At 46.6% G+C, this 13,195-nt stretch overlaps 1 protein-coding gene and 31 non-coding genes across 32 annotated transcripts in view; 31 read left to right on the top strand and 1 right to left on the bottom strand.

The window, feature by feature from the left end:
* LOC146970890 (peptidase inhibitor 15-A-like) overlaps window positions 1-13,195 on the bottom strand; it is a 194,555-nt gene that overhangs the window by 147,133 nt on the left and 34,227 nt on the right. The window lies entirely within an intron of this gene.
* On the top strand, window positions 148-220 carry trnaf-gaa (transfer RNA phenylalanine (anticodon GAA)). Its single transcript has one exon. It is a non-coding gene; the product is annotated as a tRNA-Phe (tRNA).
* Window positions 690-762, top strand: trnaf-gaa (transfer RNA phenylalanine (anticodon GAA)). The gene has a single exon. It is a non-coding gene; the product is annotated as a tRNA-Phe (tRNA).
* trnaf-gaa (transfer RNA phenylalanine (anticodon GAA)) lies at window positions 1,028-1,100 on the top strand. The gene has a single exon. It is a non-coding gene; the product is annotated as a tRNA-Phe (tRNA).
* Window positions 1,366-1,438, top strand: trnaf-gaa (transfer RNA phenylalanine (anticodon GAA)). Its single transcript has one exon. It is a non-coding gene; the product is annotated as a tRNA-Phe (tRNA).
* On the top strand, window positions 1,715-1,787 carry trnaf-gaa (transfer RNA phenylalanine (anticodon GAA)). The gene has a single exon. It is a non-coding gene; the product is annotated as a tRNA-Phe (tRNA).
* trnaf-gaa (transfer RNA phenylalanine (anticodon GAA)) lies at window positions 2,068-2,140 on the top strand. The gene has a single exon. It is a non-coding gene; the product is annotated as a tRNA-Phe (tRNA).
* trnaf-gaa (transfer RNA phenylalanine (anticodon GAA)) lies at window positions 2,592-2,664 on the top strand. Its single transcript has one exon. It is a non-coding gene; the product is annotated as a tRNA-Phe (tRNA).
* trnaf-gaa (transfer RNA phenylalanine (anticodon GAA)) lies at window positions 3,116-3,188 on the top strand. Its single transcript has one exon. It is a non-coding gene; the product is annotated as a tRNA-Phe (tRNA).
* On the top strand, window positions 3,658-3,730 carry trnaf-gaa (transfer RNA phenylalanine (anticodon GAA)). The gene has a single exon. It is a non-coding gene; the product is annotated as a tRNA-Phe (tRNA).
* trnaf-gaa (transfer RNA phenylalanine (anticodon GAA)) lies at window positions 3,996-4,068 on the top strand. Its single transcript has one exon. It is a non-coding gene; the product is annotated as a tRNA-Phe (tRNA).
* trnaf-gaa (transfer RNA phenylalanine (anticodon GAA)) lies at window positions 4,334-4,406 on the top strand. Its single transcript has one exon. It is a non-coding gene; the product is annotated as a tRNA-Phe (tRNA).
* On the top strand, window positions 4,683-4,755 carry trnaf-gaa (transfer RNA phenylalanine (anticodon GAA)). Its single transcript has one exon. It is a non-coding gene; the product is annotated as a tRNA-Phe (tRNA).
* On the top strand, window positions 5,032-5,104 carry trnaf-gaa (transfer RNA phenylalanine (anticodon GAA)). Its single transcript has one exon. It is a non-coding gene; the product is annotated as a tRNA-Phe (tRNA).
* Window positions 5,385-5,457, top strand: trnaf-gaa (transfer RNA phenylalanine (anticodon GAA)). Its single transcript has one exon. It is a non-coding gene; the product is annotated as a tRNA-Phe (tRNA).
* On the top strand, window positions 5,909-5,981 carry trnaf-gaa (transfer RNA phenylalanine (anticodon GAA)). The gene has a single exon. It is a non-coding gene; the product is annotated as a tRNA-Phe (tRNA).
* On the top strand, window positions 6,433-6,505 carry trnaf-gaa (transfer RNA phenylalanine (anticodon GAA)). Its single transcript has one exon. It is a non-coding gene; the product is annotated as a tRNA-Phe (tRNA).
* On the top strand, window positions 6,975-7,047 carry trnaf-gaa (transfer RNA phenylalanine (anticodon GAA)). Its single transcript has one exon. It is a non-coding gene; the product is annotated as a tRNA-Phe (tRNA).
* Window positions 7,313-7,385, top strand: trnaf-gaa (transfer RNA phenylalanine (anticodon GAA)). Its single transcript has one exon. It is a non-coding gene; the product is annotated as a tRNA-Phe (tRNA).
* Window positions 7,651-7,723, top strand: trnaf-gaa (transfer RNA phenylalanine (anticodon GAA)). The gene has a single exon. It is a non-coding gene; the product is annotated as a tRNA-Phe (tRNA).
* Window positions 8,000-8,072, top strand: trnaf-gaa (transfer RNA phenylalanine (anticodon GAA)). The gene has a single exon. It is a non-coding gene; the product is annotated as a tRNA-Phe (tRNA).
* On the top strand, window positions 8,540-8,612 carry trnaf-gaa (transfer RNA phenylalanine (anticodon GAA)). The gene has a single exon. It is a non-coding gene; the product is annotated as a tRNA-Phe (tRNA).
* Window positions 9,064-9,136, top strand: trnaf-gaa (transfer RNA phenylalanine (anticodon GAA)). The gene has a single exon. It is a non-coding gene; the product is annotated as a tRNA-Phe (tRNA).
* trnaf-gaa (transfer RNA phenylalanine (anticodon GAA)) lies at window positions 9,603-9,675 on the top strand. Its single transcript has one exon. It is a non-coding gene; the product is annotated as a tRNA-Phe (tRNA).
* trnaf-gaa (transfer RNA phenylalanine (anticodon GAA)) lies at window positions 10,279-10,351 on the top strand. The gene has a single exon. It is a non-coding gene; the product is annotated as a tRNA-Phe (tRNA).
* trnaf-gaa (transfer RNA phenylalanine (anticodon GAA)) lies at window positions 10,617-10,689 on the top strand. Its single transcript has one exon. It is a non-coding gene; the product is annotated as a tRNA-Phe (tRNA).
* Window positions 10,966-11,038, top strand: trnaf-gaa (transfer RNA phenylalanine (anticodon GAA)). Its single transcript has one exon. It is a non-coding gene; the product is annotated as a tRNA-Phe (tRNA).
* trnaf-gaa (transfer RNA phenylalanine (anticodon GAA)) lies at window positions 11,508-11,580 on the top strand. Its single transcript has one exon. It is a non-coding gene; the product is annotated as a tRNA-Phe (tRNA).
* trnaf-gaa (transfer RNA phenylalanine (anticodon GAA)) lies at window positions 12,032-12,104 on the top strand. Its single transcript has one exon. It is a non-coding gene; the product is annotated as a tRNA-Phe (tRNA).
* On the top strand, window positions 12,370-12,442 carry trnaf-gaa (transfer RNA phenylalanine (anticodon GAA)). The gene has a single exon. It is a non-coding gene; the product is annotated as a tRNA-Phe (tRNA).
* trnaf-gaa (transfer RNA phenylalanine (anticodon GAA)) lies at window positions 12,719-12,791 on the top strand. Its single transcript has one exon. It is a non-coding gene; the product is annotated as a tRNA-Phe (tRNA).
* trnaf-gaa (transfer RNA phenylalanine (anticodon GAA)) lies at window positions 13,072-13,144 on the top strand. The gene has a single exon. It is a non-coding gene; the product is annotated as a tRNA-Phe (tRNA).

Here is a 13,195-nt window from a genome sequence, read left to right as displayed (position 1 = left end):
AGGGGAAGCAGGATTTGGCAAATACCACCCACAAATCTCAGGTGGAGTCAGGTGCTTTGCTCACTTTCCAATTTTTGTGATGTGGACTTTTCAAACTGAATGTTTACAAGTGTGCCATTTCAGGGCCCCCATATTGGCACATTTCATGCCGAAATAGCTCAGTTGGGAGAGCGTTAGACTGAAGATCTAAAGGTCCCTGGTTCGATCCCGGGTTTCGGCAGAGAGTGGCGTTCATGAGGCTGTGAAATCTTTACCTGAGTAAATGTCTCCAAGTGTGCCACCCCAGAGCCCCCATATCAGCAAGTTTCATGCCAAAATACCCCACTTGTTCTGTGGATACAAGACTCGAGAGGGGGTAGGTTGAATTGGCAAATGCCACCCACAAATCTCAGGTGGAGTCAGGTGCTTTGCTCACTTTCCAGTTTTTGTAATGTGTTACTTGTTTTACACAAATGTTTCCAAGTGTGCCACTCCAGAGACTCCATATCAGCAGGTTTCATGCCAAAATAGCCCACTTGTTCTGTGGATACAGCAAAGACTGAGAGAAGCAGGAACTGGCAAATGCCACCCACAAATCTCAGGTGCAGTCAGGTGCTTTGCTCACTTTCCAGTTTTTGTAATGTGTTACTTGTTTTACACAAATGTTTCCAAGTGTGCCACTCCAGAGCCTCCATATCAGCAGGTTCCGTGCCGAAATAGCTCAGTTGGGAGAGCGTTAGACTGAAGATCTAAAGGTCCCTGGTTCGATCCCGGGTTTCGGCAGAGAGTAGCATTTAGAGCATTGAATGTCTACAAATGTGCCACTCCAGAGCCCCCATATCAGCAGGTTTCATGCCAAAATAGCCCATTTGTTCTGTGGATACAACAAAGACTCAAGAGGGGGAATGTTGAATTGGCAAATGCCACCCACAATTCTCAGGTGGAGTCAGGTGCTCTGCTCACTTTCCAGTTTTTGTAATGTGTTACTTGTTTTACACAAATGTTTCCAAGTGTGCCACTCCAGAGACTCCATATCAGCAGGTTCCGTGCCGAAATAGCTCAGTTGGGAGAGCGTTAGACTGAAGATCTAAAGGTCCCTGGTTCGATCCCGGGTTTCGGCATAGAGTAGCATTTAGAGCGTTGAATGTCTACAAATGTGCCACTCCAGAGCCCCCATATCAGCAGGTTTCATGCCAAAATAGCCCATTTGTTCTGTGGATACAACAAAGACTCGAGAGGGGGAAGGTTGAATTGGCAAATGCCACCCACAATTCTCAGGTGGAGTCAGGTGCTCTGCTCACTTTCCAGTTTTTGTAATGTGTTACTTGTTTTACACAAATGTTTCCAAGTGTGCCACTCCAGAGCCTCCATATCAGCAGGTTTCATGCCGAAATAGCTCAGTTGGGAGAGCGTTAGACTGAAGATCTAAAGGTCCCTGGTTCAATCCCGGGTTTCGGCAGACAGTGGTGTTCATGGGGCTGTGAAATCTTTACCTGAATGAATGTCTCCAAATGTGCCACTCCAGAGCCCCCATATCAGCAGGTTTCATGCCAAAATAGCCCATTTGTTCTGTGGATACAACAAAGACAGGGGAAGCAGGATTTGGCAAATACCACCCACAAATCTCAGGTGGAGTCAGGTGCTTTGCTCACTTTCCAATTTTTGTGATGTGGACTTTTCAAACTGAATGTTTACAAGTGTGCCATTTCAGGGCCCCCATATTGGCACATTTCATGCCGAAATAGCTCAGTTGGGAGAGCGTTAGACTGAAGATCTAAAGGTCCCTGGTTCGATCCCGGGTTTCGGCAGAGAGTGGCGTTCATGAGGCTGTGAAATCTTTACCTGAGTAAATGTCTCCAAGTGTGCCACCCCAGAGCCCCCATATCAGCAAGTTTCATGCCAAAATACCCCACTTGTTCTGTGGATACAAGACTCGAGAGGGGGTAGGTTGAATTGGCAAATGCCACCCACAAATCTCAGGTGGAGTCAGGTGCTTTGCTCACTTTCCAGTTTTTGTAATGTGTTACTTGTTTTACACAAATGTTTCCAAGTGTGCCACTCCAGAGCCTCCATATCAGCAGGTTCCGTGCCGAAATAGCTCAGTTGGGAGAGCGTTAGACTGAAGATCTAAAGGTCCCTGGTTCGATCCCGGGTTTCGGCAGAGAGTAGCATTTAGAGCATTGAATGTCTACAAATGTGCCACTCCAGAGCCCCCATATCAGCAGGTTTCATGCCAAAATAGCCCATTTGTTCTGTGGATACAACAAAGACTCGAGAGGGGGAAGGTTGAATTGGCAAATGCCACCCACAATTCTCAGGTGGAGTCAGGTGCTCTGCTCACTTTCCAGTTTTTGTAATGTGTTACTTGTTTTACACAAATGTTTCCAAGTGTGCCACTCCAGAGCCTCCATATCAGCAGGTTTCATGCCGAAATAGCTCATTTGTTCTGTGGATACAACAAAGACAGGGGAAGCAGGATTTGGCAAATACCACCCACAAATCTCAGGTGGAGTCAGGTGCTTTGCTCACTTTCCAATTTTTGTGATGTGGACTTTTCAAACTGAATGTTTACAAGTGTGCCATTTCAGGGCCCCCATATTGGCACATTTCATGCCGAAATAGCTCAGTTGGGAGAGCGTTAGACTGAAGATCTAAAGGTCCCTGGTTCGATCCCGGGTTTCGGCAGAGAGTAGCATTTAGAGCGTTGAATGTCTACAAATGTGCCACTCCAGAGCCCCCATATCAGCAGGTTTCATGCCAAAATAGCCCATTTGTTCTGTGGATACAACAAAGACTCGAGAGGGGGAAGGTTGAATTGGCAAATGCCACCCACAATTCTCAGGTGGAGTCAGGTGCTCTGCTCACTTTCCAGTTTTTGTAATGTGTTACTTGTTTTACACAAATGTTTCCAAGTGTGCCACTCCAGAGCCTCCATATCAGCAGGTTTCATGCCGAAATAGCTCATTTGTTCTGTGGATACAACAAAGACAGGGGAAGCAGGATTTGGCAAATACCACCCACAAATCTCAGGTGGAGTCAGGTGCTTTGCTCACTTTCCAATTTTTGTGATGTGGACTTTTCAAACTGAATGTTTACAAGTGTGCCATTTCAGGGCCCCCATATTGGCACATTTCATGCCGAAATAGCTCAGTTGGGAGAGCGTTAGACTGAAGATCTAAAGGTCCCTGGTTCGATCCCGGGTTTCGGCAGAGAGTGGCGTTCATGAGGCTGTGAAATCTTTACCTGAGTAAATGTCTCCAAGTGTGCCACCCCAGAGCCCCCATATCAGCAAGTTTCATGCCAAAATACCCCACTTGTTCTGTGGATACAAGACTCGAGAGGGGGTAGGTTGAATTGGCAAATGCCACCCACAAATCTCAGGTGGAGTCAGGTGCTTTGCTCACTTTCCAGTTTTTGTAATGTGTTACTTGTTTTACACAAATGTTTCCAAGTGTGCCACTCCAGAGACTCCATATCAGCAGGTTTCATGCCAAAATAGCCCACTTGTTCTGTGGATACAGCAAAGACTGAGAGAAGCAGGAACTGGCAAATGCCACCCACAAATCTCAGGTGCAGTCAGGTGCTTTGCTCACTTTCCAGTTTTTGTAATGTGTTACTTGTTTTACACAAATGTTTCCAAGTGTGCCACTCCAGAGCCTCCATATCAGCAGGTTCCGTGCCGAAATAGCTCAGTTGGGAGAGCGTTAGACTGAAGATCTAAAGGTCCCTGGTTCGATCCCGGGTTTCGGCAGAGAGTAGCATTTAGAGCGTTGAATGTCTACAAATGTGCCACTCCAGAGCCCCCATATCAGCAGGTTTCATGCCAAAATAGCCCATTTGTTCTGTGGATACAACAAAGACTCAAGAGGGGGAATGTTGAATTGGCAAATGCCACCCACAATTCTCAGGTGGAGTCAGGTGCTCTGCTCACTTTCCAGTTTTTGTAATGTGTTACTTGTTTTACACAAATGTTTCCAAGTGTGCCACTCCAGAGACTCCATATCAGCAGGTTCCGTGCCGAAATAGCTCAGTTGGGAGAGCGTTAGACTGAAGATCTAAAGGTCCCTGGTTCGATCCCGGGTTTCGGCATAGAGTAGCATTTAGAGCGTTGAATGTCTACAAATGTGCCACTCCAGAGCCCCCATATCAGCAGGTTTCATGCCAAAATAGCCCATTTGTTCTGTGGATACAACAAAGACTCGAGAGGGGGAAGGTTGAATTGGCAAATGCCACCCACAATTCTCAGGTGGAGTCAGGTGCTCTGCTCACTTTCTAGTTTTTGTAATGTGTTACTTGTTTTACACAAATGTTTCCAAGTGTGCCACTCCAGAGCCTCCATATCAGCAGGTTTCATGCCGAAATAGCTCAGTTGGGAGAGCGTTAGACTGAAGATCTAAAGGTCCCTGGTTCAATCCCGGGTTTCGGCAGACAGTGGTGTTCATGGGGCTGTGAAATCTTTACCTGAATGAATGTCTCCAAATGTGCCACTCCAGAGCCCCCATATCAGCAGGTTTCATGCCAAAATAGCCCATTTGTTCTGTGGATACAACAAAGACAGGGGAAGCAGGATTTGGCAAATACCACCCACAAATCTCAGGTGGAGTCAGGTGCTTTGCTCACTTTCCAATTTTTGTGATGTGGACTTTTCAAACTGAATGTTTACAAGTGTGCCATTTCAGGGCCCCCATATTGGCACATTTCATGCCGAAATAGCTCAGTTGGGAGAGCGTTAGACTGAAGATCTAAAGGTCCCTGGTTCGATCCCGGGTTTCGGCAGAGAGTGGCGTTCATGAGGCTGTGAAATCTTTACCTGAATGAATGTCTCCAAATGTGCCACTCCAGAGCCCCCATATCAGCAGGTTTCATGCCAAAATAGCCCATTTGTTCTGTGGATACAACAAAGACAGGGGAAGCAGGATTTGGCAAATACCACCCACAAATCTCAGGTGGAGTCAGGTGCTTTGCTCACTTTCCAATTTTTGTGATGTGGACTTTTCAAACTGAATGTTTACAAGTGTGCCATTTCAGGGCCCCCATATTGGCACATTTCATGCCGAAATAGCTCAGTTGGGAGAGCGTTAGACTGAAGATCTAAAGGTCCCTGGTTCGATCCCGGGTTTCGGCAGAGAGTGGCGTTCATGAGGCTGTGAAATCTTTACCTGAGTAAATGTCTCCAAGTGTGCCACCCCAGAGCCCCCATATCAGCAAGTTTCATGCCAAAATACCCCACTTGTTCTGTGGATACAAGACTCGAGAGGGGGTAGGTTGAATTGGCAAATGCCACCCACAAATCTCAGGTGCAGTCAGGTGCTTTGCTCACTTTCCAGTTTTTGTAATGTGTTACTTGTTTTACACAAATGTTTCCAAGTGTGCCACTCCAGAGCCTCCATATCAGCAGGTTCCGTGCCGAAATAGCTCAGTTGGGAGAGCGTTAGACTGAAGATCTAAAGGTCCCTGGTTCGATCCCGGGTTTCGGCAGAGAGTAGCATTTAGAGCATTGAATGTCTACAAATGTGCCACTCCAGAGCCCCCATATCAGCAGGTTTCATGCCAAAATAGCCCATTTGTTCTGTGGATACAACAAAGACTCAAGAGGGGGAATGTTGAATTGGCAAATGCCACCCACAATTCTCAGGTGGAGTCAGGTGCTCTGCTCACTTTCCAGTTTTTGTAATGTGTTACTTGTTTTACACAAATGTTTCCAAGTGTGCCACTCCAGAGCCTCCATATCAGCAGGTTTCATGCCGAAATAGCTCATTTGTTCTGTGGATACAACAAAGACAGGGGAAGCAGGATTTGGCAAATACCACCCACAAATCTCAGGTGGAGTCAGGTGCTTTGCTCACTTTCCAATTTTTGTGATGTGGACTTTTCAAACTGAATGTTTACAAGTGTGCCATTTCAGGGCCCCCATATTGGCACATTTCATGCCGAAATAGCTCAGTTGGGAGAGCGTTAGACTGAAGATCTAAAGGTCCCTGGTTCGATCCCGGGTTTCGGCAGAGAGTAGCATTTAGAGCGTTGAATGTCTACAAATGTGCCACTCCAGAGCCCCCATATCAGCAGGTTTCATGCCAAAATAGCCCATTTGTTCTGTGGATACAACAAAGACTCGAGAGGGGGAAGGTTGAATTGGCAAATGCCACCCACAATTCTCAGGTGGAGTCAGGTGCTCTGCTCACTTTCCAGTTTTTGTAATGTGTTACTTGTTTTACACAAATGTTTCCAAGTGTGCCACTCCAGAGCCTCCATATCAGCAGGTTTCATGCCGAAATAGCTCATTTGTTCTGTGGATACAACAAAGACAGGGGAAGCAGGATTTGGCAAATACCACCCACAAATCTCAGGTGGAGTCAGGTGCTTTGCTCACTTTCCAATTTTTGTGATGTGGACTTTTCAAACTGAATGTTTACAAGTGTGCCATTTCAGGGCCCCCATATTGGCACATTTCATGCCGAAATAGCTCAGTTGGGAGAGCGTTAGACTGAAGATCTAAAGGTCCCTGGTTCGATCCCGGGTTTCGGCAGAGAGTGGCGTTCATGAGGCTGTGAAATCTTTACCTGAGTAAATGTCTCCAAGTGTGCCACCCCAGAGCCCCCATATCAGCAAGTTTCATGCCAAAATACCCCACTTGTTCTGTGGATACAAGACTCGAGAGGGGGTAGGTTGAATTGGCAAATGCCACCCACAAATCTCAGGTGGAGTCAGGTGCTTTGCTCACTTTCCAGTTTTTGTAATGTGTTACTTGTTTTACACAAATGTTTCCAAGTGTGCCACTCCAGAGACTCCATATCAGCAGGTTTCATGCCAAAATAGCCCACTTGTTCTGTGGATACAGCAAAGACTGAGAGAAGCAGGAACTGGCAAATGCCACCCACAAATCTCAGGTGCAGTCAGGTGCTTTGCTCACTTTCCAGTTTTTGTAATGTGTTACTTGTTTTACACAAATGTTTCCAAGTGTGCCACTCCAGAGCCTCCATATCAGCAGGTTCCGTGCCGAAATAGCTCAGTTGGGAGAGCGTTAGACTGAAGATCTAAAGGTCCCTGGTTCGATCCCGGGTTTCGGCAGAGAGTAGCATTTAGAGCATTGAATGTCTACAAATGTGCCACTCCAGAGCCCCCATATCAGCAGGTTTCATGCCAAAATAGCCCATTTGTTCTGTGGATACAACAAAGACTCAAGAGGGGGAATGTTGAATTGGCAAATGCCACCCACAATTCTCAGGTGGAGTCAGGTGCTCTGCTCACTTTCCAGTTTTTGTAATGTGTTACTTGTTTTACACAAATGTTTCCAAGTGTGCCACTCCAGAGACTCCATATCAGCAGGTTCCGTGCCGAAATAGCTCAGTTGGGAGAGCGTTAGACTGAAGATCTAAAGGTCCCTGGTTCGATCCCGGGTTTCGGCATAGAGTAGCATTTAGAGCGTTGAATGTCTACAAATGTGCCACTCCAGAGCCCCCATATCAGCAGGTTTCATGCCAAAATAGCCCATTTGTTCTGTGGATACAACAAAGACTCGAGAGGGGGAAGGTTGAATTGGCAAATGCCACCCACAATTCTCAGGTGGAGTCAGGTGCTCTGCTCACTTTCTAGTTTTTGTAATGTGTTACTTGTTTTACACAAATGTTTCCAAGTGTGCCACTCCAGAGCCTCCATATCAGCAGGTTTCATGCCGAAATAGCTCAGTTGGGAGAGCGTTAGACTGAAGATCTAAAGGTCCCTGGTTCAATCCCGGGTTTCGGCAGACAGTGGTGTTCATGGGGCTGTGAAATCTTTACCTGAATGAATGTCTCCAAATGTGCCACTCCAGAGCCCCCATATCAGCAGGTTTCATGCCAAAATAGCCCATTTGTTCTGTGGATACAACAAAGACAGGGGAAGCAGGATTTGGCAAATACCACCCACAAATCTCAGGTGGAGTCAGGTGCTTTGCTCACTTTCCAATTTTTGTGATGTGGACTTTTCAAACTGAATGTTTACAAGTGTGCCATTTCAGGGCCCCCATATTGGCACATTTCATGCCGAAATAGCTCAGTTGGGAGAGCGTTAGACTGAAGATCTAAAGGTCCCTGGTTCGATCCCGGGTTTCGGCAGAGAGTGGCGTTCATGAGGCTGTGAAATCTTTACCTGAGTAAATGTCTCCAAGTGTGCCACCCCAGAGCCCCCATATCAGCAAGTTTCATGCCAAAATACCCCACTTGTTCTGTGGATACAAGACTCGAGAGGGGGTAGGTTGAATTGGCAAATGCCACCCACAAATCTCAGGTGGAGTCAGGTGCTTTGCTCACTTTCCAGTTTTTGTAATGTGTTACTTGTTTTACACAAATGTTTCCAAGTGTGCCACTCCAGAGACTCCATATCAGCAGGTTTCATGCCAAAATAGCCCACTTGTTCTGTGGATACAGCAAAGACTGAGAGAAGCAGGAACTGGCAAATGCCACCCACAAATCTCAGGTGCAGTCAGGTGCTTTGCTCACTTTCCAGTTTTTGTGATGTGGACTTTTCAAACTGAATGTTTACAAGTGTGCCATTTCAGGGCCCCCATATTGGCACATTTCATGCCGAAATAGCTCAGTTGGGAGAGCGTTAGACTGAAGATCTAAAGGTCCCTGGTTCGATCCCGGGTTTCGGCAGAGAGTAGCATTTAGAGCATTGAATGTCTCCAAATGTGCCACTCCAGAGCCCCCATATCAGCAGGTTTCATGCCAAAATAGCCCATTTGTTCTGTGGATACAACAAAGACTCGAGAGGGGGAAGGTTGAATTGGCAAATGCCACCCACAATTCTCAGGTGGAGTCAGGTGCTCTGCTCACTTTCCAGTTTTTGTAATGTGTTACTTGTTTTACACAAATGTTTCCAAGTGTGCCACTCCAGAGCCTCCATATCAGCAGGTTTCATGCCGAAATAGCTCATTTGTTCTGTGGATACAACAAAGACAGGGGAAGCAGGATTTGGCAAATACCACCCACAAATCTCAGGTGGAGTCAGGTGCTTTGCTCACTTTCCAATTTTTGTGATGTGGACTTTTCAAACTGAATGTTTACAAGTGTGCCATTTCAGGGCCCCCATATTGGCACATTTCATGCCGAAATAGCTCAGTTGGGAGAGCGTTAGACTGAAGATCTAAAGGTCCCTGGTTCGATCCCGGGTTTCGGCAGAGAGTGGCGTTCATGAGGCTGTGAAATCTTTACCTGAGTAAATGTCTCCAAGTGTGCCACCCCAGAGCCCCCATATCAGCAAGTTTCATGCCAAAATACCCCACTTCTTCTGTGGATACAAGACTCGAGAGGGGGTAGGTTGAATTGGCAAATGCCACCCACAAATCTCAGGTGGAGTCAGGTGCTTTGCTCACTTTCCAGTTTTTGTAATGTGTTACTTGTTTTACACAAATGTTTCCAAGTGTGCCACTCCAGAGCCTCCATATCAGCAGGTTTCATGCCGAAATAGCTCATTTGTTCTGTGGATACAACAAAGACAGGGGAAGCAGGATTTGGCAAATACCACCCACAAATCTCAGGTGGAGTCAGGTGCTTTGCTCACTTTCCAATTTTTGTGATGTGGACTTTTCAAACTGAATGTTTACAAGTGTGCCATTTCAGGGCCCCCATATTGGCACATTTCATGCCGAAATAGCTCAGTTGGGAGAGCGTTAGACTGAAGATCTAAAGGTCCCTGGTTCGATCCCGGGTTTCGGCAGAGAGTAGCATTTAGAGCGTTGAATGTCTACAAATGTGCCACTCCAGAGCCCCCATATCAGCAGGTTTCATGCCAAAATAGCCCATTTGTTCTGTGGATACAACAAAGACTCGAGAGGGGGAAGGTTGAATTGGCAAATGCCACCCACAATTCTCAGGTGGAGTCAGGTGCTCTGCTCACTTTCCAGTTTTTGTAATGTGTTACTTGTTTTACACAAATGTTTCCAAGTGTGCCACTCCAGAGCCTCCATATCAGCAGGTTTCATGCCGAAATAGCTCATTTGGGAGAGCGTTAGACTGAAGATCTAAAGGTCCCTGGTTCGATCCCGGGTTTCGGCAGAGAGTAGCATTTAGAGCATTGAATGTCTACAAATGTGCCACTCCAGAGCCCCCATATCAGCAGGTTTCATGCCAAAATAGCCCATTTGTTCTGTGGATACAACAAAGACTCAAGAGGGGGAATGTTGAATTGGCAAATGCCACCCACAATTCTCAGGTGGAGTCAGGTGCTCTGCTCACTTTCCAGTTTTTGTAATGTGTTACTTGTTTTACACAAATGTTTCCAAGTGTGCCACTCCAGAGACTCCATATCAGCAGGTTCCGTGCCGAAATAGTTCAGTTGGGAGAGCGTTAGACTGAAGATCTAAAGGTCCCTGGTTCGATCCCGGGTTTCGGCATAGAGTAGCATTTAGAGCGTTGAATGTCTACAAATGTGCCACTCCAGAGCCCCCATATCAGCAGGTTTCATGCCAAAATAGCCCATTTGTTCTGTGGATACAACAAAGACTCGAGAGGGGGAAGGTTGAATTGGCAAATGCCACCCACAATTCTCAGGTGGAGTCAGGTGCTCTGCTCACTTTCTAGTTTTTGTAATGTGTTACTTGTTTTACACAAATGTTTCCAAGTGTGCCACTCCAGAGCCTCCATATCAGCAGGTTTCATGCCGAAATAGCTCAGTTGGGAGAGCGTTAGACTGAAGATCTAAAGGTCCCTGGTTCAATCCCGGGTTTCGGCAGACAGTGGTGTTCATGGGGCTGTGAAATCTTTACCTGAATGAATGTCTCCAAATGTGCCACTCCAGAGCCCCCATATCAGCAGGTTTCATGCCAAAATAGCCCATTTGTTCTGTGGATACAACAAAGACAGGGGAAGCAGGATTTGGCAAATACCACCCACAAATCTCAGGTGGAGTCAGGTGCTTTGCTCACTTTCCAATTTTTGTGATGTGGACTTTTCAAACTGAATGTTTACAAGTGTGCCATTTCAGGGCCCCCATATTGGCACATTTCATGCCGAAATAGCTCAGTTGGGAGAGCGTTAGACTGAAGATCTAAAGGTCCCTGGTTCGATCCCGGGTTTCGGCAGAGAGTGGCGTTCATGAGGCTGTGAAATCTTTACCTGAGTAAATGTCTCCAAGTGTGCCACCCCAGAGCCCCCATATCAGCAAGTTTCATGCCAAAATACCCCACTTGTTCTGTGGATACAAGACTCGAGAGGGGGTAGGTTGAATTGGCAAATGCCACCCACAAATCTCAGGTGGAGTCAGGTGCTTTGCTCACTTTCCAGTTTTTGTAATGTGTTACTTGTTTTACACAAATGTTTCCAAGTGTGCCACTCCAGAGACTCCATATCAGCAGGTTTCATGCCAAAATAGCCCACTTGTTCTGTGGATACAGCAAAGACTGAGAGAAGCAGGAACTGGCAAATGCCACCCACAAATCTCAGGTGCAGTCAGGTGCTTTGCTCACTTTCCAGTTTTTGTAATGTGTTACTTGTTTTACACAAATGTTTCCAAGTGTGCCACTCCAGAGCCTCCATATCAGCAGGTTCCGTGCCGAAATAGCTCAGTTGGGAGAGCGTTAGACTGAAGATCTAAAGGTCCCTGGTTCGATCCCGGGTTTCGGCAGAGAGTAGCATTTAGAGCATTGAATGTCTCCAAATGTGCCACTCCAGAGCCCCCATATCAGCAGGTTTCATGCCAAAATAGCCCATTTGTTCTGTGGATACAACAAAGACTCGAGAGGGGGAAGGTTGAATTGGCAAATGCCACCCACAATTCTCAGGTGGAGTCAGGTGCTCTGCTCACTTTCCAGTTTTTGTAATGTGTTACTTGTTTTACACAAATGTTTCCAAGTGTGCCACTCCAGAGCCTCCATATCAGCAGGTTTCATGCCGAAATAGCTCATTTGTTCTGTGGATACAACAAAGACAGGGGAAGCAGGATTTGGCAAATACCACCCACAAATCTCAGGTGGAGTCAGGTGCTTTGCTCACTTTCCAATTTTTGTGATGTGGACTTTTCAAACTGAATGTTTACAAGTGTGCCATTTCAGGGCCCCCATATTGGCACATTTCATGCCGAAATAGCTCAGTTGGGAGAGCGTTAGACTGAAGATCTAAAGGTCCCTGGTTCGATCCCGGGTTTCGGCATAGAGTAGCATTTAGAGCGTTGAATGTCTACAAATGTGCCACTCCAGAGCCCCCATATCAGCAGGTTTCATGCCAAAATAGCCCATTTGTTCTGTGGATACAACAAAGACTCGAGAGGGGGAAGGTTGAATTGGCAAATGCCACCCACAATTCTCAGGTGGAGTCAGGTGCTCTGCTCACTTTCCAGTTTTTGTAATGTGTTACTTGTTTTACACAAATGTTTCCAAGTGTGCCACTCCAGAGCCTCCATATCAGCAGGTTTCATGCCGAAATAGCTCAGTTGGGAGAGCGTTAGACTGAAGATCTAAAGGTCCCTGGTTCAATCCCGGGTTTCGGCAGACAGTGGTGTTCATGGGGCTGTGAAATCTTTACCTGAATGAATGTCTCCAAATGTGCCACTCCAGAGCCCCCATATCAGCAGGTTTCATGCCAAAATAGCCCATTTGTTCTGTGGATACAACAAAGACAGGGGAAGCAGGATTTGGCAAATACCACCCACAAATCTCAGGTGGAGTCAGGTGCTTTGCTCACTTTCCAATTTTTGTGATGTGGACTTTTCAAACTGAATGTTTACAAGTGTGCCATTTCAGGGCCCCCATATTGGCACATTTCATGCCGAAATAGCTCAGTTGGGAGAGCGTTAGACTGAAGATCTAAAGGTCCCTGGTTCGATCCCGGGTTTCGGCAGAGAGTGGCGTTCATGAGGCTGTGAAATCTTTACCTGAGTAAATGTCTCCAAGTGTGCCACCCCAGAGCCCCCATATCAGCAAGTTTCATGCCAAAATACCCCACTTGTTCTGTGGATACAAGACTCGAGAGGGGGTAGGTTGAATTGGCAAATGCCACCCACAAATCTCAGGTGGAGTCAGGTGCTTTGCTCACTTTCCAGTTTTTGTAATGTGTTACTTGTTTTACACAAATGTTTCCAAGTGTGCCACTCCAGAGCCTCCATATCAGCAGGTTCCGTGCCGAAATAGCTCAGTTGGGAGAGCGTTAGACTGAAGATCTAAAGGTCCCTGGTTCGATCCCGGGTTTCGGCAGAGAGTAGCATTTAGAGCATTGAATGTCTACAAATGTGCCACTCCAGAGCC

The sequence above is a fragment of the Trachurus japonicus genome, chromosome 17, assembly GCF_045865225.1.
Source record: "Trachurus japonicus isolate A0001 chromosome 17, Traja_1.0".
In the NCBI taxonomy this organism is placed as follows: Eukaryota; Metazoa; Chordata; class Actinopteri; order Carangiformes; family Carangidae; genus Trachurus; species Trachurus japonicus.
Note: the sequence above shows the minus strand (reverse complement) of the source record. Positions and strands in the feature narration are given on the sequence as shown.